Here is a 19719-nt window from a genome sequence, read left to right as displayed (position 1 = left end):
TCCTAACTAGACCCATTTATCAAAGAAATCACTCAGAGGGAAATTTAATTATCACAATTAATCTATATTTTTTTAGAAAGTCTCAGTAAAGCACATTGAAAATTTCTTTGGGAGGAACACTGTCTCTATTTCCACGCCTCCAGCGTGAGCCTGGAGTGCTGCAGAAGAGTGCTGCAATCGCACTTGGAGGAGCAAATAGCAAAAAGAGCAAGTCTATGTGGGTAGTATGGCAGTGGCCCTGCCTGTGTGGGTGTGAAAGGCCTGAAGAAGCATGCAGGTCTATGCCATGGTAAGAACCCCTTCAAGTTTTTACGACTCCTGGACTTTAGCGTGCAGCTAGTGAAGTCAAGACCTTGCTCCTCACCTTACAGAGTGTGGAGCTCCAGCACTCACCTTGGATGCAAGGTGCAAGGAACAGGCATTTCTGCAGTAGCTACAGTGGAGGGCAGAAGTGGGACAGGGAGAGCAGGACCATAGATTTTCTTTCACCTAGTGTGAATTGCACAGCCACGCTCCTGATCCTGTTCCCCAGGCTTAAGGGGAATGTTATGCATGCCAGGTAGCACCATCTTGGAATCACAGAAGCACCAAGGTTGGAAAAGACCTCCAAGATCATCCAGTCCAACCATCCACTTATCACCAATACTCGTCCACTAAACCATGTTCCTCAGTACAACATCTACGTGTTTCTTGGACGCCTCCAGGGACTGTGACTCCCTGGGCAGCCTATTCTCCTGACCACTCTTTCAAAGGAAGAAATTTTTCTTGATATCCAGTCTGAAATCCTTCCCTTTCTTAGGAGTCAGGGAGCATCAGAAATGATGACCCATGTTAACACTTTTGTGCATGCTCTTTTCCCCTCTTCTTCAGTGGGATAAGTTGTAGCTTGCTCTCCCAATATCACTGAAGTTGTTTTCTGCCTTTTCTTCTGTGCTTCCTACATTATTCAGGTTAAACCAATCAACATATGGAAGGAAACAACACCAGAGCAGACTAAATTACTGTTTAATTGGGCATCCTGTGAAATAAACATTGTGACTTGGATAAGATTAAAATGTGAGTCACAAGTCGGGTGAATTTTCAAGTGTTGGAGGATGCACTGAGGGAACCAGGCAGGGACAGCAAGGAGAGAGCAGCCAGGAGCAGTGCTAGGCACAGCAGTTTGCTTTCCCAAGGCTCAGATGAAAGCTCCAGGGGGCAGAATTGGGCAAAACAAACAATAGTTCCTTTGTTAAGAAGAGACACATCGTCCACCAGATTTTCTTTAGCATTCATTTGCCTGTGCTGTGCCCATCTGTGAGCACTCTTTGGCATTGTCCTGGTGTCCAGTCCAGCTCGGTTCTTAGATGTTGGCACTTGGGAGCGCTGTGAAGGACCCCTGCCAGTAGGGCCAACATCTCTTCTGCACTCTGCATTTACATTTGACACTTTGCAGTACTTCTGGATAGCAGTTTTACTGGAAGAAACAAGTGACAGACATAGACGTGAGAACTACATTGTAGAAGTTCATTAAAATAGGAATGCTAGAAGTATAACTCTGACCATTCCCACCAGCCTCACTTGATTTATCTGCATAAACCTGGTGCTGCGTTTAGGGACAGAGGACCTCGCTCCGCCACTAAAGCCCCCCCCCCCCCAAGGTTACCTAGGTTCAGATGTCCTTGGATTGCTTTCTGCTTTGCTTCCCTCCCCGGCATAGCAGGAGCTGGCTGGGATGGAAGGAGGCTCCCCCTGTTCTGCTCTGAGCTGAGGGAGGTCACGGCTGGCGGCCATCTCCCAGCGGTGGCTGCGCACCAGCCTATGACGGTTCCCTGCGCTCTCTGCTCCTCGGGGTTTTTATTGTGCCTCAGAAATTGTGGGGTTGTTGGCTTGCCTTTTACCACCAGGTGGCCTAACTATTCCACCGTTCATGAGGAACCAAGCCTCCATTAGAGAACGGCAGCTGGAACTTTTTAAGCTTTGCATATTTTTCTTACCAAGCCTCCACCTTCTCTCCTTTCTCCACATTCAGATGATTAAAAGCGAGCAGGGCTGCTCTTGTTTCTCAACCTAAACCTTTTCTCAAAGGAATTGAGAAGAATGGTGCCTCCAGCAGTCCAGCCCCAGCCTTAGAACCCGAGCTTAACCACCTCAACCTACCGCTTAGTCTGAAAGTACTCTTGCCATAACAACACACGTAACTGGCACTTTTCCTTTTACCTCAGTAGCCAGACGTGCATTCATTTCTTTGTTGCCTCAGATATGTCTCTGGTAGCTGGTTTTGTGACCTCCCAGTTCTGCACCAACCATCTATACGGGGTTTAGAGCTGTCCATGAAGCAGCACAGAATGGATTCTGTGGGCCAGAGCATTAAACTTGGTAAGAGGGAGTTGATTTTTAAAACTATAGACAGCTGGGAATGTGAGCAGTGCCCCCACTCTGTAGATCCAGAGCAGCCATTTGGGACCTGGCTGAGCTAACAACTCTTCAGGCGAAAGAGGAGTTGGCATTACAGCTCTCCCAGCTCTCTCCGTATAGTCATGGACTGACCTCCCATCTTTGGCTGATAGGAGCTGAATTTAATGATCTAAAAGGGGGAGGGAAGATATGTTCATATGTTCGGATTTCTTGGTGAGAAGGGTGGGGAAAGCTCTATCTGGTGTCTCAGCATTGTGAAGTGAGAGTTAACTACATAGACACCAATGGTGTTACACACAAATGCCAGTGGTCAGAGGTTGTCAGATGTCTTCTTAGGAAAAGAATGGTTTCAGGAGAAGATGAGTTATTTCAAGTTCTGTAACACTAACTGCTTAGTTTTGTATTTTCTACCATCTCTATAATGTCTGAAAGGTTCGGAAGATACCTTCAGAACAAATCTCGGCAACTAAAACAATGAACTGAGCTGGTTTATTTGGATAAAACATCCATGATTCATTTGTTTACTCATTACTCTCCATAATGATGCATTTCTGTTTTGACGTGAGTGGGGACAGCATACAATGATGGCAAGCACAAACATCATGTCAGAGCCCAGCACTAGAAGCAACTTTCCCAAACGAGGTCAAATGAGCTCTTAAACTGGTGCCTAACAATCCCAAATCAATGGCTGTAGTATCTGAATGTATCATAATACAGTTGCAGCACAAGAGATAACTCCATCGGGGAGATTTTCCTAAAGGATGTGGTGATTGAACTTTCAAAAATACCAGTTATTTGGAGAAAATTTCAGGAGTTTTTAAATTATTTTGGTGAATGGATTTGTTATAAATAACTAATACGTGGAAATCGGTAGAATCTTCCAGTTGCATCACAAAAGTGAATTAGCAGTGTTACTTGCTGTGAAGTAACACTGGCTATTTCAGCTGCTTTAACCTAGCCTTGGGCACTGAAGAGCCCAATTCTGATCATTTGCAGGATAAGCAATCAAATTCAGGGTAACGAGACCTCAGCCAAGGCGTTAGTCTGGATTTACACCTCTGCAGATAGAATCAGATGCTATCTGCTAGTCTATGCATCCTCTGAGAATAAAATTAATTTTGAATTCTCGTATCATCTGCTTGCTTGTGCACTTATTTGCTAACTGTCTGACGGAGTGAGCTATTCTGGGTCAGTATGATTTAGGCGTCCTTTATTACACAGTTTCCAATTCAGTACATTTTTTAATCAAGTCTAAATTGAAGTCAGGTTCCAGGTACATATAAATATAATATATATTTAGTGCATACATTGAAAATCTCCGAGTCTAATTTTGAATGTAACTATAGTAGCATGAAAAAAAATAGGAAGGTTCTTTATTTTACAGAGAAGCGTTAAAGTATTGCCACTTCTTAAAGGCAAGCTAAGACCTATTTTCATATTTTGAAAATCACATTAGCTAAAAGCTTGTTAAGGAATAAATAGTCCAGAGGATAATTGAGACTTAGCTGGCTTAAGCATTAATGAATCAAAATCAGATGCCAGATCATTAATTAATTCTACAAATTATAATGTTGCCGTTACTGGCAAATACTGTAAGAACTAATACCAAGGAGCAAATTAAACTGCATAGTTTTCCTTCCCGCTGCGTATCTTTTGCCAGAAATAAAAACATTGTGGTTATTTTTGGCCCATTACACGTAGTGTCTTCATTTTTAAAACTTGTGGAAGATTCTTAATTTTTAAAAACATTTCCATTTATTTATCATGCTATTTCTAGAATGCGCCTATCACAGACTATAAGAACATTTCCATCAGTGCTGTAACCCACGGAAAGGGAAATGTAGCAAAAGTGACAGAAAAGTCAATTCAACACTTCCTAAGCCTCACAAAAATTCACACCCCTTCAAATCAGTCTCTTTGGCAAAAGGCAGGATAATAGATGGGTCTTGCAATGTGGCCTGAAGTGCAACCATCTCAGACTCTGTCAGACCAATGTGGAAAATGGATTAGAGGGGAAGCAGGAGAGGCAAAAGGGAAGGTACACTGAGCATTTCTAGCCATCTTTTCTATCCTACAATAAAGAGACTTTAACATAGTTAGAAAGTGACAAATTTCAGAAACTCTTTTACAGAATGAGGGATCCATGTGCTGTTAATGTGTTACCACTGAGGCCAGAGCCTTATGAGTAGAAAAAGGCTTAACGGTTGCAAGGAGGTATAGCTTGAGATGAAATAATGAGGTGATCTAACAGTACTCTAGTCAGGATAAAACCTTAAGGGCAAAATGACAGGTTTTGGACCCTTCCCTGAAAGCTCCCAGTATGTGAACTCTGTCTCATGTGCTGGAACTTTTCTTGTTTTCCCATCGTATGCCAGACTCTAGAGTTTTCAGACCTAGAACAAGCAGGTTCTTCTCAAGCACATCCCAGAAGGCTTAAATGCACCTGAACACCAATTATAAGCCAGTGCATTGGGATATTAACGTAATAGTTTACTCACCTAAGCATCACCAACTAAGTTGCTTGGTGCAATCTCTTCTAGCTGAGACTGAGTTGTCCTGAAGGATCCAATGAAGCCTGTCACATATGGCAGCCACGAGCGCATTGTGCCTGGAAAAGTGAGCTGTGGAAGCACAGCCCATTTATCCTTATCCAAACATTCCATTTTTTCCATTATTATTGCACATTCATTCCATTTTCTTCCTGGTTTTAATTGGGGGAAAAAAAAAAAAAAGTCCAAGTGGACCTGTTTTTGTAGAAATAACAGTAAAACATTCTGAAATAAAAATGTTCTTGCAATTTCCCAAAACCAAATGCAGCTCATTTTCCAGTTGGAATCAGAGAATCTTGTGAATCTTGTTAACTTGAGCTACATTTCAGCTGAAGAACAAGTAAGGTGCCACCGTACTTTCATTTTGTCTGTATTAAATTTCATCCCTCACTATCTGCCCACCGTCAATGGCAGACAAATCTTCGTTGCCAAAAGAAGCATATAATGTAGATCAGAGACTGCTAGCACCATGCTGATATTCTTTTATGATGGCTTCATATATATGCTGAATAGAGGAATTCTTGGTAATTTGTCATCCTTTGGGATCTCTGAGCTACCGAAAGGTGCTGACCTTTGCCATGCAATAAAAATGAAACTGGCAATAGGCAACCCTGTAGATAATAATGCATTCTAATATATCTACATTATCTACCCCCATGCTGAATTCATGGCTCTTTTCCATGTCTGGAGATGACAGATAATACCAAAGCTGTTTTATTACAATTTTTGGCTTCCTGCCAAAATTAGAGCATCTAAAAATAGATCTGTAATTATGATCTGCCTCTGAAGTCACTGTCTGGAACATGAGTCCAGAAGCTGCTGACAGCAGCCAACAGTGGGTACTCAGACAGAGCAACAGAACAAGCGTGTAAGGATGGTCCCTCCACGGACTTTCCCAACCTGCAACAGTTTGGAGCTCACCAACTTCTTGAGAGATAAAACAGCCCTTAAAGAAACTTTCTTTTATGAATTTGTCCATTCTTTTTGTTAAGTCTGTATCAAGCCAAAAATATCACCAACATGGGTCACTTCCATTTTTCATCTCTGATCAAGCTTTTTCCCACTGGATTGGTGGGAAGGTGGCATATTTATTTTTTATGAGTCAGAGGTGGAAAGGACTCTCTTTACAGGGCTGGATGCCCAAGTTTGTGGTGAAATAGCTGCTATAATTCTGCTTGGGTTTCCTGTTATCACTAACGATTTGCTAGGGCACTTGAAGCCTGCAATGCCATCCCTTAAAAAGATTTTAAATATAAACACATTCAAAAAACTGTCCATTCACTCAGCATGGCTTACATTCCTATTTTCTGACACTACAGCCCTAATTCTTTTGACATTCTGAAGTCCATCCCTGTGGGCAATTAATAATGCCACCATCATCAAGAAGAACAACAGGCCCCAAACGGGAACTTGCACAGCAGTGCCGTGAAAGCAGGGAGTGTTCAGCTGCTATAGAAACCTCATCTGCATGAGACTGTCTTGCTCTTTTGCTTTTGTTTCTATCTTTTGCCATCCATGGAAGTTAATTAATTATATCAATTAATAGAAACTTTGTGCCAAATGACCTCTGCTGGGTAAGGAAGGATAGCTGTAAGCAACTTTTTGTTTTCAGTTGGAGTCCAGTGATGGTTGTGGCAGTTGGGGGGATAAGGAGAGAAAACAATCTTTCCTCCTTTCAAGTCAGATTTCTGTTGGCAAATAATTTACACTGACTGGCAAGTGGCACCAAAATGGATGCATATTTTTGTCTATTTGTTGCTGTCTTACTAGCATTCAGATGCTTTATTGAAATCATGTGTATTGAGGTGATTTCTGTCTGTGATTTTGTAGAATACGTAAACGTACATTGATGCTTATCCACGATGATCTTATCACACAGTGCTGCATAATCAACAGACACCTAAGGATCGGATGCTCTGGAAAAAACATAATAGATGAGGCATGATTTTAAACAAGAATAATTATGCCAATATAATGCCTCATACAGACTTGCTTATTTCCATGTAAATGTGTGGTTTTTGTCTTGAGTTGTGTAACCTTGGATGGTATTATCCTGGAATGAAAGCAACTGTATGTCAATTAAATTAAGTTCCTATAACAAAGTTATCTGTAGCAGTACGAAAGGCAAAACCTTCTCAGTAGTCAAGCTGGCACTTGGCTCTGAGGCTGTATCTCCCATCTTTCATGGAGACGCTGCAGTCCACCATGCCAATGAATTTGCCACAGCCCTGACACTTCACATGCTTCTCGTTTTATACCCGAATGCCCCTAATCTGTTCCCACCAGACCATGTTTATATTACAAGTTCACTGGCACACACCTTCAATGAGCTGGGGAGCACTCCTCACACTCCACTGTCATTTATCCTGAGGGATGACAGAAGAAGAAAGTGAAAGGTGGTACAATATACTCAAAGAGCTTTTTTAGATGAGCAATTTGTGGAATATTATAAATCACAGCAGAAGCATGATGCTTTGCTCACCTGATTTTATGAAGGCTTCCTAGAAAGCGTGACATGATGGGGAGAGCTCGGCGTCCAGAAGTTAATGGGAAGCATTTTGGTGTTGCAACAAGGTCAAGATTTTTGTCTGTCAGTCATCCTTTTCCAATCCTTCCTCCTCTCCTGCCCTCAAACAGGAGACTGTATCACTATTTCAGCTGTCGTTTCAAAGGAAGAAGATTGACTAAATTCCCTATCACCAGGTCAGTTTATTGGTTGGTGGTCATAAAGGATAACAATTTTTATTGTTCAATTTAGACATAGGCTAGAATAAAATAGTTTGAATTTTCTCAGAACATGATCTGTCTCTTGGATGAAGAAGCATAAAGGCTTCTTTTAATGGGAAGTCATGGCTTGAGTCGCAACTGGAGAAATCCTAGCTCCTAAAATCACTGAATAGAACTTCTCTGTGTAGCCAAATGCAAAACCTGTTCTGTCCATTGTAAGAATTGTGAGCAATGTTAAGTGCATTTTACCCACATCAGTTTTTGGAACAGAAGTTAAGCTCCTAGTTAGAGATTGTTAAAACAGGGCCTGGGAAAACTCAGAAATAGATACTGCTAATTGATTGTGGCTAAGAGCAAAAGCTGTCTTTAGGATCTACCATTTCTTCAGGATACCACAAAACTTTATAGCTTCAGCAGACACTGTAACCACCATATACCAAAAATGCATGTTTTGGCATCTGTATTGAACATTTCCTGGGAAAATATCTGACCTGGTTACAGAAATTAAATAGGTGATGAGTTTGCCCATGCTGGCACAGGATTCCTACCTCATCAGCAGTTGGCTATTTTGTCTTATGACTACACCCAAACCTCCTAAATTTCATCACCTGACACTCTGGAAGGCAAAGCGGTTTTGTAGCACCAATCTGCTGGTCACCTGACTGTGGGGGTATGCATGTGCTGACTAATGGACCCAAAAGAGGGAAAGTGGTGGAACAGAAAGCCGTGGAAGGGAACACTTTTTTGCTTTCAGAAGTTTTCAGAAACTGTAATTACTGGCAGAGGCTCAGAAAATGCATGATCAGCCAAGAGATCCAATGATTCTGCAGATTCGGCACTTTTTCAAAGTGTCTTTTTGTCAAAAGTTTTTCTGCAGCAACTTCAACAGATTCATTTTTTTACAGTTGGTGGAGCTGATGGGATGAAGCCTATCTAGCTTTTCCCTTGTTGAGGGCCACCATTTTTCACAGGGAAGACACTAAAGTGGTATCAGCATAATGTTTTTTTTTGTGTTTGGTTGGTTGGTCTTTATAACCTATCCAACCTTTTCAGGTTAGGAAAAATTTCTTCTCCAAAAAAGTGGTCAGGTGCTGGAACAGGTTGCCCGGGGAGGTGGTGAAGTTACAGTCCCTGGAGGTGTTCAGGGAACATGTACATGTGGTATTTAGAACATGGTTTAATGGGGGAATAGTGGTGGCAGGTGGACAGTTGGACTGGATGATCTTGGAGGTCTCTTCCAACCTTAATGATTCTGTGATTCTATTGAATCAGCAAAACTAACCTCATCCAGCTCCAGTATAAGACGCACTTACAATGTATGTTGTCTGGAAATAGGTTTAGTTTTATAGATAAGAGCCATTGGAAATGGGGCATGAACTTCTCTCCAGGTGCTGTGCCTGTGTTAGATACCGCAGCCATCTACAGACCACTGTCTGGCATGGATTAGATTCTAGACTGAAGAAGCTGGCTCCATCTTCCCCATCCAAGCTGTTACCATACAAGTGGCAGCCTGAGCTTGTCCATCGTTACTTGATGAAGCCCTTGGGAAAGTGGTGCATTTGAACGTACACTGTTAGACCTGGCTTACTCAGCTCCCTCTGTAAGTTGCTGGTGTGTGTCTGCGCCTTCAGTGTGTTGAAGCAACTCAAATAGCTCTGCTCCTGTTCAGCCCAGCTGAACTGATCCACCTTTTCTCATCTGGTCCTTTAGCCAGCCCCTGTTTCTTCTTCCAACTTCTTTTCTCACTCGCATTTACCAGTCTAGTATTTTGAATTTTTATCCAGTCTGCTTTCATTTACTGTTAAAAATGCATCTCTGGTATCAGGCACATCATTTTTAAGCCTCCATCGTGCCAAGAGAGTTAGCAAAACATCAGTTTTTCACTTCAGTTCCCAACCCATATGTTTTCAAGTAGCACCAGGGAAACATTTTTTAAAGGACAGACTCCAGAGATGTCTTCTAATATCATCAGCAATGATAATCAAAAGCTGCTTCTGTAGAAGCCTGCGGGATTATCAGTCTCTCAAAAGAAAATTCACCAGCTTTTCTTGCAGTAACATTTATTCTCCACTCTTCCACCTCTAGCTATCATTCACCTCGAGGTGGTGACACTCGGGACAACTCCATTTCCATATGTGCTACCTATTTACATGTCAGGAGGGACCCCTAATCTGGGGCTGCAGCCCCTCCTGACTTTTCGAGGGAAATGTAACTCAAATGCTAATAGCAGCTCATCATAGTTGATAGATTATTCAAGTTATGCCTCATTTGCAGTTGCAAGACACACCTCAGAGGAAGGTTTTTTTTTCTTCTCAAATTTAGACATAATTTCATCTATTCATGACATCCGTGCTAGGTCTGAGACTCCTCCACAAAGAAGTACATTCAATTTTTCAAGCTATTTTGTCTAACTCTGCTCAGCCCAGAACTAATGCAGCATGTTCCTGCCCTGTGCTTGGCGGTGTGCTAGATGTTTAGGAATATCCACCTACCAATCCCCCTTCCCGCACATCTTCCTGCTGGTGACCTCTTTGTTACAGAGGGTAACATCAGCAGAACACAGAGAGGCAGGGGTGACAGGGAAGTGGATCTTCTGAAGAAAATTCATCCATTTTCCAGAATTGCTTTATCACCAGCAATCTCATTGTTTGCCATTCTTCCATTCCTCAAACATCTTCAGACTTTCCAGCCCAACTGGGAGCAGCTTAATATCACCTGGGCTGGGGGGCAAATGGAGCTGCAGAGCCCAGCAGTGCCCCACTGGTGCCTGCCACAGGATGCCGGGTCCATGCCTTGTGCCTACCTCTTCTGGGATGAGCTCCTGAGCAAAACTTATTGGCCATGGGAAATCCTGTAAGGATGAGAATACGACAAAAAGAGCAATAAACGACCCCTGTAAGGCCTGCTGGCTGCCCTTCCTTTCCTCGAGTGGCTGGAAGAGCAGCCTGCAGTTGGCTTTAGCACTCTGAAGGCTGGTGCTGGTTAAGGCAGGAGAGCAGGATCTGATCACAGCCCTGGACTGGGCACACATGTGGAACTGGAACAGGAGAAATTGAAATGGAAATGAAGTGCCCTGGCAATAAATTTCCCAGCAGCCTAATTTTCCCAGCGATGACACCCTGGGCAGAGCCTGTGTGGCCCAGAAAGGAGCGGGTTTTAAATTTTCTAAAATTCCCTAATCCGCTTTTATCAGCCGCCTCTCCCAAAACTGCCGCTGCTCCCTGAGAGATTTAGAGCCGCTGTGGCTCCTCCAAGGCCTTTTCCTGATTATGATGTTTATTCTCATCCAGTCAAGACAGAGCAACATTAGCATGTGATTTACCGTGCATGGCCAATTGCAGATACCAGCACTCAACATCTGAAATTCAAGCAGCAGCTTCTCGCAGTAAACTGGTCAGGATCAATCCGGAGATAAGAAGGACGGCCCTACCTCTTTAGAAGGCAGTGGGGGTTCATATTCGAGGTCTGTCTGTCTTATCCTGCTGAGCACAATGCTCTGCATCGCTCCTAGGAATCGGTGCGGGCAATGACAGCCGCATGGTATTAATACGTGCCCCGGTGCTGGCTTTAATTCCATTCTTTTGTTTAGATTTTTTTTTTTTTTGCTTGCAACCATCCGCTTCTCCTCTCAGGTTTCAAGTCTTTGTATATATCTGTCAAGCAGGCAGTGCATTCAGGACAGGTTTTCATGCCAAGGCATTCTTTTACCTAATGAAAACAAGTGAATAAAACATAAGAGAAGTTCCTTTAAATTAAAAATAGAGAAACAAAACTGAAGAAAGCCAATACCTGAAGGAGAACATCTATTTTCCCAGAAAAATGCCTGCTGAATGGATGAATCTTTATATATTTCTTCTAATTTAGGAATATGCTTATGATTATACCCTAATTAAATAAGGAGAAAGGACCATGCGTGGCAGCAGAGAAATACATGCATGCAAGAAGAGTTAAGAAAATCCAGGTAAACTTCTGATAGCAAGACACATCCATGCAGTGTTGTGACTTTCCAAAACTGAAATTTTCTCCCAAGGGCCCCCAGTTTGTATTATTCATGCCATTTTTCTTAGCCTGCATTTTCATTTCCATTTGAGTAGGGGAGAAAACAAAGGCAAAAACTCCAGGAAGTTGGAAGGGACTGTGCTGTCTCTAAGCCATGAGCATCAGATGCTTTCAAGCAGCCTCCACAGATCAGCATGAGCAGTGCTCCTGGTGCAGCCCTGTGCCACAGGGCTTGGAGCTGAGATGCAGCTAAGCTGAGGCCTCTGGTCCCATTTTGCAGCAGCTGGGGGGATTTAAGCCCTGGTGAGGCTGCCTGCTAGGAGCTGACGTACGCCAAAGACTTGTGAGGAGTGGGGCCATGATGGTCACTGCAGTTAATCCTTCTGCAGGTTGTGAAGATCCTCCGAAGCTATATCCTAAATGTTTGTCACCAACTGGCTGTCCCTCTTCTCTGTTTAACATGAATATCTTGTAACTGGAGCGTTGAGATGCTTGCTGCCATCCCCAAGGAGGAGGATACACAGGAGGATCCAGAAGAAATCCATCTTTGCTGTAATGAATGTGTGCAGCTCAGGTCAGATAGGGCTGTTCAGATGTTTTATTCCTCCTTTTCATCTCCTTTGTGGAGGCTCAAGTGATATCAGAACACAGAGACTTCCTTCTAGGGCATCAAAGATGTGCAGGTGCACTATGCGGGCAGGCTTTTTTTGATGCTTCGCCAAAATTTCCTCTATATCATGTTGTATGGAAGCCTGGGGGCTGCTTTGGTTGGCTCTGAGAGGGTCACAAAGAACCCATAAGCAGTTCTGTTGCTGTGATGCTGCTAACTCCTTCTTCATGCAATTTTCATGGCACTGGACAGTAATTGCCACTGACTGTAAGCCATACGGCCTCTGGCATTTCCCTGCTGTTTGAAGATCTATTGATGAGATCTGTGGTACCCAAAGGCCCTGGGCTTTTTTGCTCCCAAGCTGCTGCGAGTGATGGTTGGGATCTCTAAAAGTGTAATAGAGAACAGAAAAAGCTATCTATACTGGCTGTCAGAAGAGAGAGGGCCAGGTCTGCCCATCACAGCTTCATCACTTCAGGTATTGTCTTGATATTGATGTTCCCCCAGCACTCCTCAGTTTTTGGGTGCATGCCCACCTGCCCTGTTTATTTGCCTTGCCAGTTGTCCCAGTGAATGGAAAGCAGAGCTTTGTCACCTTCCTGCCTTTCCCGTAATCAAAAAAGGTACCTGTAGGTACGGCTGTCCACAAGGCAGGCTGCCTGCCCCTCCCGTGGAGAATGCCATCTACTCACTGACGAGCGGCAGGAGATTTTAATGTTGTTTTGTTCCCTTCCCTAGAAAGATCTGAAAATGAATACATCACACATCTGTCCCACTGCTAAAGCTATCGATCAAACGCGTAAAGATTGGATGCTTGCAGAGATCTGGAGGGCTCTGCATCTGTTTTCTAGGATCACACTTCCTTTCTTCTCAAATGCGAGATTTGCAATTCTTATCTGGGAACCTGTTTTAGTATCTAGTATTATTGGAGTCAAGATTAACACTTGGAATAACAGTTAGTATTGACCTCTTCTCTATAGTTGTTCTGATCAGGCCTTTAAAAATTGGTTAACATCCTCTCATCACTGGCTATATGAGATTTCCTGCATCTATTTATATAAATCTGACTTTTATGTACAAAGAGAAAGCTCCAGAATAGATCATAGTTGGAGTGATAGTCGGACCTACCTGAAAAAAATACAGGAGTCATTTGTAGTCAGAAATGCAAGTTAAGATCAGAATATATATATTTTTTTAATACTAAAAAATAACTAAATAAGATTTCCTGCAGACCTGAACAAACCATTCCTAAATGCGCATTCCAGTAGACTGAATGGCCTAACTCTTAGGCAGTCAGGAGTATTTTACATCTTCTGTTCGTCTACTCACTTTTTCACAACATTGCCCAGAAAATCTTAGAATTCATGTGCTCGGATCCAATAGTAGCTTAGGAAGAAATACTAGATAAAAAAAGTACTTCCCTGGAAAGCAAGATTTAAAAAATAGATCCCATAAAAGTGATTCTCTGTAGATGTTCCAGAACATATTAAACTAGTGGTGTCTAGGTTAAAAATATACCATTGATAGAAACCCTTCCTTGCAACTTTGACCAGGACTAGTTGTCCTTTTGCATTTACCTGATGCTGTAGCCAATGTGAAGCATGACCCCAGTCTGCCTGAAACTCTAATAACAGCCTGGAAGATCAGCTGACAAAATAACAAAAGGCTGGAGAACAGCATGGGGCCTTCTCATATTTCCCTTGCACCTTGCTATAAGTCCCCACTCTTCCTGCTTTGCATCCAAGCTGCCTGCAGGAATGGGTCATAGGTAAGTAGTGCTGGGTGAGACCATATTACATGTCATTACACCTCAGTGCCAGCAGGCAGGACCTGCTGGGTGAATGGTGAGCCTCCAGCAAACACGCTGCTAATTCCACAGTATTTCAGTCCATTTTTGGGAGCCAAGCAATACTGATTTCTAATTGTGCTTACCTCTTAGAGAGGATCATGCAATTCTCGGTGGCAGCTTTCCATTTCAATGGCCACTGAAAGAAATCTGTTTGGGGAATTGCCTTTCCTTATTTGTGCAAAAATCCTTTTATGCCATTAAGACGCTTTGCAAAAGGAAACAAGATCCAAGGGCTTGTTGAGGCACGGTCTGCACTACCCAGTAGAGTTAGTCTCATTAAAATGGACCTCGTCTCCTCACTGCTCCTGCACATCCTGTCACTTTATCACAGATCATCTGACATCTCTAGAATGGAAAGCATGATGTAAAGCAGGAAAAGGAGCTTGAGATTAAAAAACAAAAAACAAAAAACAAAACTACAAAGACTTTGGAGAAATGGCTTTCAGGGAAGTATGCCTGTATACAAACTTGTCAAGGCTGTGCCATGCCTTTGTCCCCACAGTGGGGAACAAGGGGCACTTAGGGCCACGTGCAGCTTTTTGCCCTCACCCAGGCTTTTCTGAGCACAGGGGACAGCTCGAGCAGTGCCTGCATGTGTAGCCCCCATAAGAAAGCTCTTTCTGTAAAAGCCTGCAAAGGCCCCACCTCCCTTCTCCCATGCAACCCAAAAAGTGCCAGAACAGCCCTAAGGGGTTCATAGAATCATAGAATCAAAGAATATCCTGAATTGGAAGGGACCCTAAAGGACCAAGATTAGCTCCCAGCTGAACACAGGACCACCCAAAACCTCAAACCCTGTATCTGTTCCTTGAACTCCAGCAGCTCGAGGTCATGCCCCCTGCCCTGGGGAGTCTGTTCCATGCCTACCACCCTCTGGCGAAGAACCTTATCCTAATATTATGGCTCATGGGGACACTAAACCCTCCTGCAAGACCCTGTGCTGATGGTAGTGCTAATGGGGCTTTCCCTGCTGACCCACATGGGTGGATACCTTCCTGGCATATCTCGTCCACACACTCCAGGGAGTATTCAACAGGGACATTTTGAGGCTTCCAGTGCCAACAGCAGCAGGCCTAAATGTTAGCTTGCCCTTGAATTTAGTGCAACAGACTTGGAAGTGACATCAATGTCTGGATGAAATAAGACCAGAAGTCCCACAGAGACTCCAGTGAATGCACGCCAGTGCAGAGACTGCTTGCACACGGGAGGTTTTGGGGTGGCAGTCCCAGAGCTGGGTGCCACGGGATGTCAGCAGGATCCTGTAAGGCGAGTGAGAACTGTGACAGAAGGCAACGAGCGGGAAATTACCGTGGGGTGGAGAGGAGGTGGAGAAGGCCCTGGAGGAGGGATGTGGAGGTTGTCAGTACATGGGACGGTCGCGTGGCCCCACTGAGGACCACGACAGAGATGCCCCTGGGAAGCTTTCGGTAGGAGATGTAAATTCTCCTGTTGGTTCCTGCGGGATGGCAGGGAACTCTTTTATTGCTTCTTAAGCTGCATTTTTCACGGTTGGTTTTCCTAGGAGACTGCTTCTGTATGCATTTCCCTGTTGCCTGGACAAGAAAACCAAGACAAATCTGAAGCCAGACTGTTAACAACAGCTCTGCACATCATGCCCCGTTCAGGAGTGGCAGGGCGAAAACGGCCCAAGGATGGATGGGAAGAGAGACTGACATGGTGGAGGAGAGCATACCGTGCTGGAGGGGAGGTGAGCAAGTTGTTGACATAGACTGGCAGGGAGAGGAGGGCAGATGGGGCGGTGGAGGCGGTGGCTTGTCAAGAGGCTTTTTTTTTACAAGCCCCTTTGTAAATGTTTATATATGCATACATTGTATGTTCAGTAGCCTTTTGCACCAGTAATGCAGTTCTTGGGCAGCTCAATGTGCTGCTGCATCCACCAGTGAAGTATCAAACTGGGGAACCGAGATGGATCTGAAAGAGAGAAAATAACTGTGGTCAGAGGGTGAGCGTTGAACTAAAAGAACCCGCAGCCAAAATCTCATGGGGAAGTGCTGGATTTGCTGCCTTTCCTGCAGAGTACAGGTGACATCAGTTAATGCTTAATGTGTTGTTAGAGAAAAAACAGATTGCAGGGAGGGATGCCGGCCCTGAGATGCCAGTGCTTTCAATTCTCAGCTGCAAACACCAGATTTGTGAATGAGTCTGTTGCTGCTAGGGCCTCTGGAGGAAAAGCCCACCTAATAACTGGAGAAACAGCATGGCTCTCTGGGGAAACGGCATGGCACAAAGCTCCCTGAGCACTTGGGCTGGAGGCCATGTGTCCATTAGAGGAAATCAGAAAGTCAAAGCGGATGCTGTATAATTTCCCTGTACTTGCATTAACCGTATTCCAACACTCCCAGCATGGCTCACTTCAGTATAATAAAGCACTTTATTTCACCCCATCACAGCTAAGTGTTCTCATCAGATGGAGTATCACAGTGGCTGGAATTCACTTTTCCAACATGGAAGTGGTGCATCTTGCTGAGGCTTTGGTCTGTAGCTCCTGGAACATTTTGATTATTTTTAAGAGGCCGTAACTTCCTGATGAACACTCCACTCCCAGTCACAGAGGAACTTCTAATTAGTTAAAAAAAAAAAAGACAAAAACTTTTCATTTCTACTTTTTGGGCACTTGCAGGGGAAAATATTTTGTCTAAATTGTGATCCACTTGTTTTGCTGCATGGTGAATTGTCTCTTTCCAAGCACCAGAACTGTTTTCTTCATGATACTGTATTGCATGAACTCTTCGGAGTTCCCACGTTCAAAAGAGCTGGCAAAATGTGAGCTCTGCATTCTGAACCTGGAGCAGCTCTCTGCAGGGTGGGCCAGCAGGGCTGAACCAGCCTCTTCCCTGCTGCTATGTGGGTCAAGAGACACTGGGTAGGCCAAGAGGTGCTGGAGTTGACTGGGGTGATCCCGAGTCCCTCCCAACTCAGATTGCTTTGTGAGTTTACAGTCAGCATGGGGAACAAGGGGAGTGGAATGGCAACATGGATAATTGGGTGACTCTCCACGTGCACTTTGTGCCAAAACCAGCCGAGACCAAGTGAGATCCTCAGACCATGGACAGCCTCTGCTCACCCACCAGGTAAGAGTGTCCTTTCTCTGCATTTTGAGACTTGGGACAGGATGAGATATCTTTCCCTGCCTCTGATCTCCAGCATTCAGTATACGTGGATACTCTGGCACGCCCTGTGGAGCCACGTTTGACAGCTTTCAGCATTCACCGGCCCTCAGAAAGTCCTGAGGTAAGCCAAAGAGTGCTTGTGGTCTGCCTGGATGGGGAGGGCTGAGGGCACAATTAATACAGCAGTTCATTTCACTATCAGAAATTTCTACTCATCTTTTAGTGTTTGAAGTCCTATTCATATATTGGGCTTTTATTTTGTGCCTGTAAAAGCATCAGAACTGTATATGGACACCGGCTGGTGTCATAACACAATTCCACTGATAAGCAAGGCCATCTTAAGCCCTGCTGAAACTTAAATGCCAGGCTGTTACTGTGGCGTGTTTACTCTCACGTTTAGCTGCATTGTGCTGTTTGGCTTCCTAAATCTCAGCAGGGAAAGGACAGCTTAGCTCCCTTGAAGGCTGAGCGGCACTGAAATGATGGCTGGTGCTGTGGGGGAAGGGGTTGCGCTCAGTGCAACATGATTTGTAGGACCCTCTATAAATCATTTACCAGCATGCCTTCACGGCAAGCCACAGGCTTGCAATTTGCAGTGCTTTAAGGAATGGAAGCAATAACAACACGGAAAGGACAGGATAAAAAAAAAAACACAACACAAAAACAACCAACAAATGAAGAGACGGACACCTCGAAAACTCTCGCCTACCAAAGCGACAGCCTTGATTTAAGTCGGAAAGACGATCTCTGACAGCATTTTAATGGGCAAGTGCCTCCTGTGCGGCCACACAGATCGCTGCGTGGGGAGGGGGCTTGGCCAGCTGCAGGGAGCGCCGCAACTGCCATCCCAGTGCCTCCCACTTGAAGCCCATTATAAATCACCCTGCGTGCTCATGAAGCAAGGGTTTGAGCCTGCAAACCTGATTGGAAGGACAAGGGGTTAGGAAGGGGAGGGCAACACCGTGCGCTGCTGCCACCAATGTGCGGTCGTGGACAACACCGCAGCAGCCGCTGGGGACCTGGGCGTTAATTCCTACTGCTGGAGCTGCCTGCTGGCACTATTCCTATGCCAAATGGAAGTGCTGACAGGGATTTCTAAGTGATAATTAATGTCAGTCAGCATTATTGTGAATAGAAGCCCTGTCTCAAAAAATACTTCCCTGTCTGAGGATGGATCTGGTGCGATGGCTCACCTCCTCCCACTGCCAGGTGCAGTGCTTGGTGCCCTGCAGCATGGTGATTAAGAAATGAGCACTCTGCAACATCAGTAAATATTGCATTAGATGGATGAAGAACTGATTTCATGAGGTATTTCTGAGTGGGACTCAAACAGAGATATTTCTAGGACTGACTGGGACAGTGAAGGCATTTTCTATTTGGGACTACCTTGAAATAACTTCACTAATGTGCTGATGGGGCAGGTCAAAAAGGGGCTGTCACAGGGACGGGGCTGGGAGTACCAACCACGCTGAAGGAGTCAAGGGCTTCCTTTTCTCCCATTTCATTGCCTAATGGAACAGTCATGGATGGGGAAAATAAGCTTGCCTCAAAAAATTGCACCTAAATACCAACAGATGTAAAGGCTGAGGGCAGCAGGACAGCCCTGCACTAACTGCACAGGGACAAGCGTCTGAACTTAGGTTGCCAGGAGGAAGCCATGCTAAAGAGGTGAAATAATCCCTGTATACAAGGAGGGGAATGCAGGTAGATTCAAGCACAGGCTTTTTAGGTTGCCTGCAGTCTATATGAGGCCAGTTCCTGACAATACGCTCAGCTCCAGGTTCATCTTTTTTAATAAGGGTGTAACTTAAAATTGGTGACTGCACAGAAAAAAGCCGCAGCAAGTGCCACGAAAATGATTTAAGAGCTGAAGAAAGTGCTTTAGAGTGAGAAACATAAAGAGCACAATCTGTTTAGCTTATCAAAAAGACGACCGAGAGGTGGCTTGATTACAATGTACCATTACCTTCACAGAAAGGAAACAGAGGGAACTGTGAAGCTCTTTAATGTGGTAGATAACAAGAACCATTAGCTGGGAGCTCGAGACAGACAAATCTGAGGTGGTAGGAATACATTTTTAAGAAGATGGGGGAAAAGCTGCAAAAAAACTGTAGATGGAGGTAATGAATCCTCCACCTCTGGACCACAGAAGTCACGTTTTGTCAAAACATGTCATTGCCATAGCCCTCATTTTCATGAAAGCCATCCTTTAGCATTCCTAATAGCTGAGAGGACATGTGGCAGTGAAGGGAAGGGAAAAACAGATGTGCCCAGAAGTTCTTCCCAATAATATTTTGAAATACTCAGTAATTACAGCAGATTTTAAATAATTTAAGAGAGTAGTTTGCACAAGACTTCTGATCCATACTCTTGAAAGTAAACTTCTACTAGACATGAATGTCTTCCTTTCTGCTCCTTGGAGAAAAGCTGGCAGAAACGCACTGGTGTTTATCAGAC

General features: G+C 44.2%; 1 protein-coding gene across 12 annotated transcripts in view; it reads right to left on the bottom strand.

The window, feature by feature from the left end:
- Window positions 1–19719, bottom strand: part of CXXC4 (CXXC finger protein 4) — a 170986-nt gene that overhangs the window by 8718 nt on the left and 142549 nt on the right. For 3 of the 12 annotated variants that reach the window (XR_014882881.1, XR_014882878.1, XR_014882880.1), the window contains 5 exons: window positions 15440–16063; window positions 7429–11381; window positions 7267–7312; window positions 4896–5098; window positions 44–1456 (listed from right to left, as the gene is read on the bottom strand). The gene's annotated coding sequence lies outside the window, so the exon portion shown is untranslated. Of the gene's footprint in view, window positions 1–43; window positions 1457–2199; window positions 2335–4895; window positions 5099–7266; window positions 7313–7428; window positions 11382–15439; window positions 16064–19719 lie in introns of those variants that run through there. The other 9 variants (XR_014882882.1, XR_014882879.1, XR_014882872.1 and 6 more) reach the window with 7 other exon arrangements.

The sequence above is a fragment of the Meleagris gallopavo genome, chromosome 4, assembly GCF_905368555.1.
Source record: "Meleagris gallopavo chromosome 4, MGAL_WU_HG_1.1, whole genome shotgun sequence".
Classification (NCBI taxonomy): Eukaryota; Metazoa; Chordata; class Aves; order Galliformes; family Phasianidae; genus Meleagris; species Meleagris gallopavo.
The sequence above is the reverse complement of the archived record's forward strand: the minus strand, read 5'-3'. Positions and strand labels throughout refer to the sequence as shown.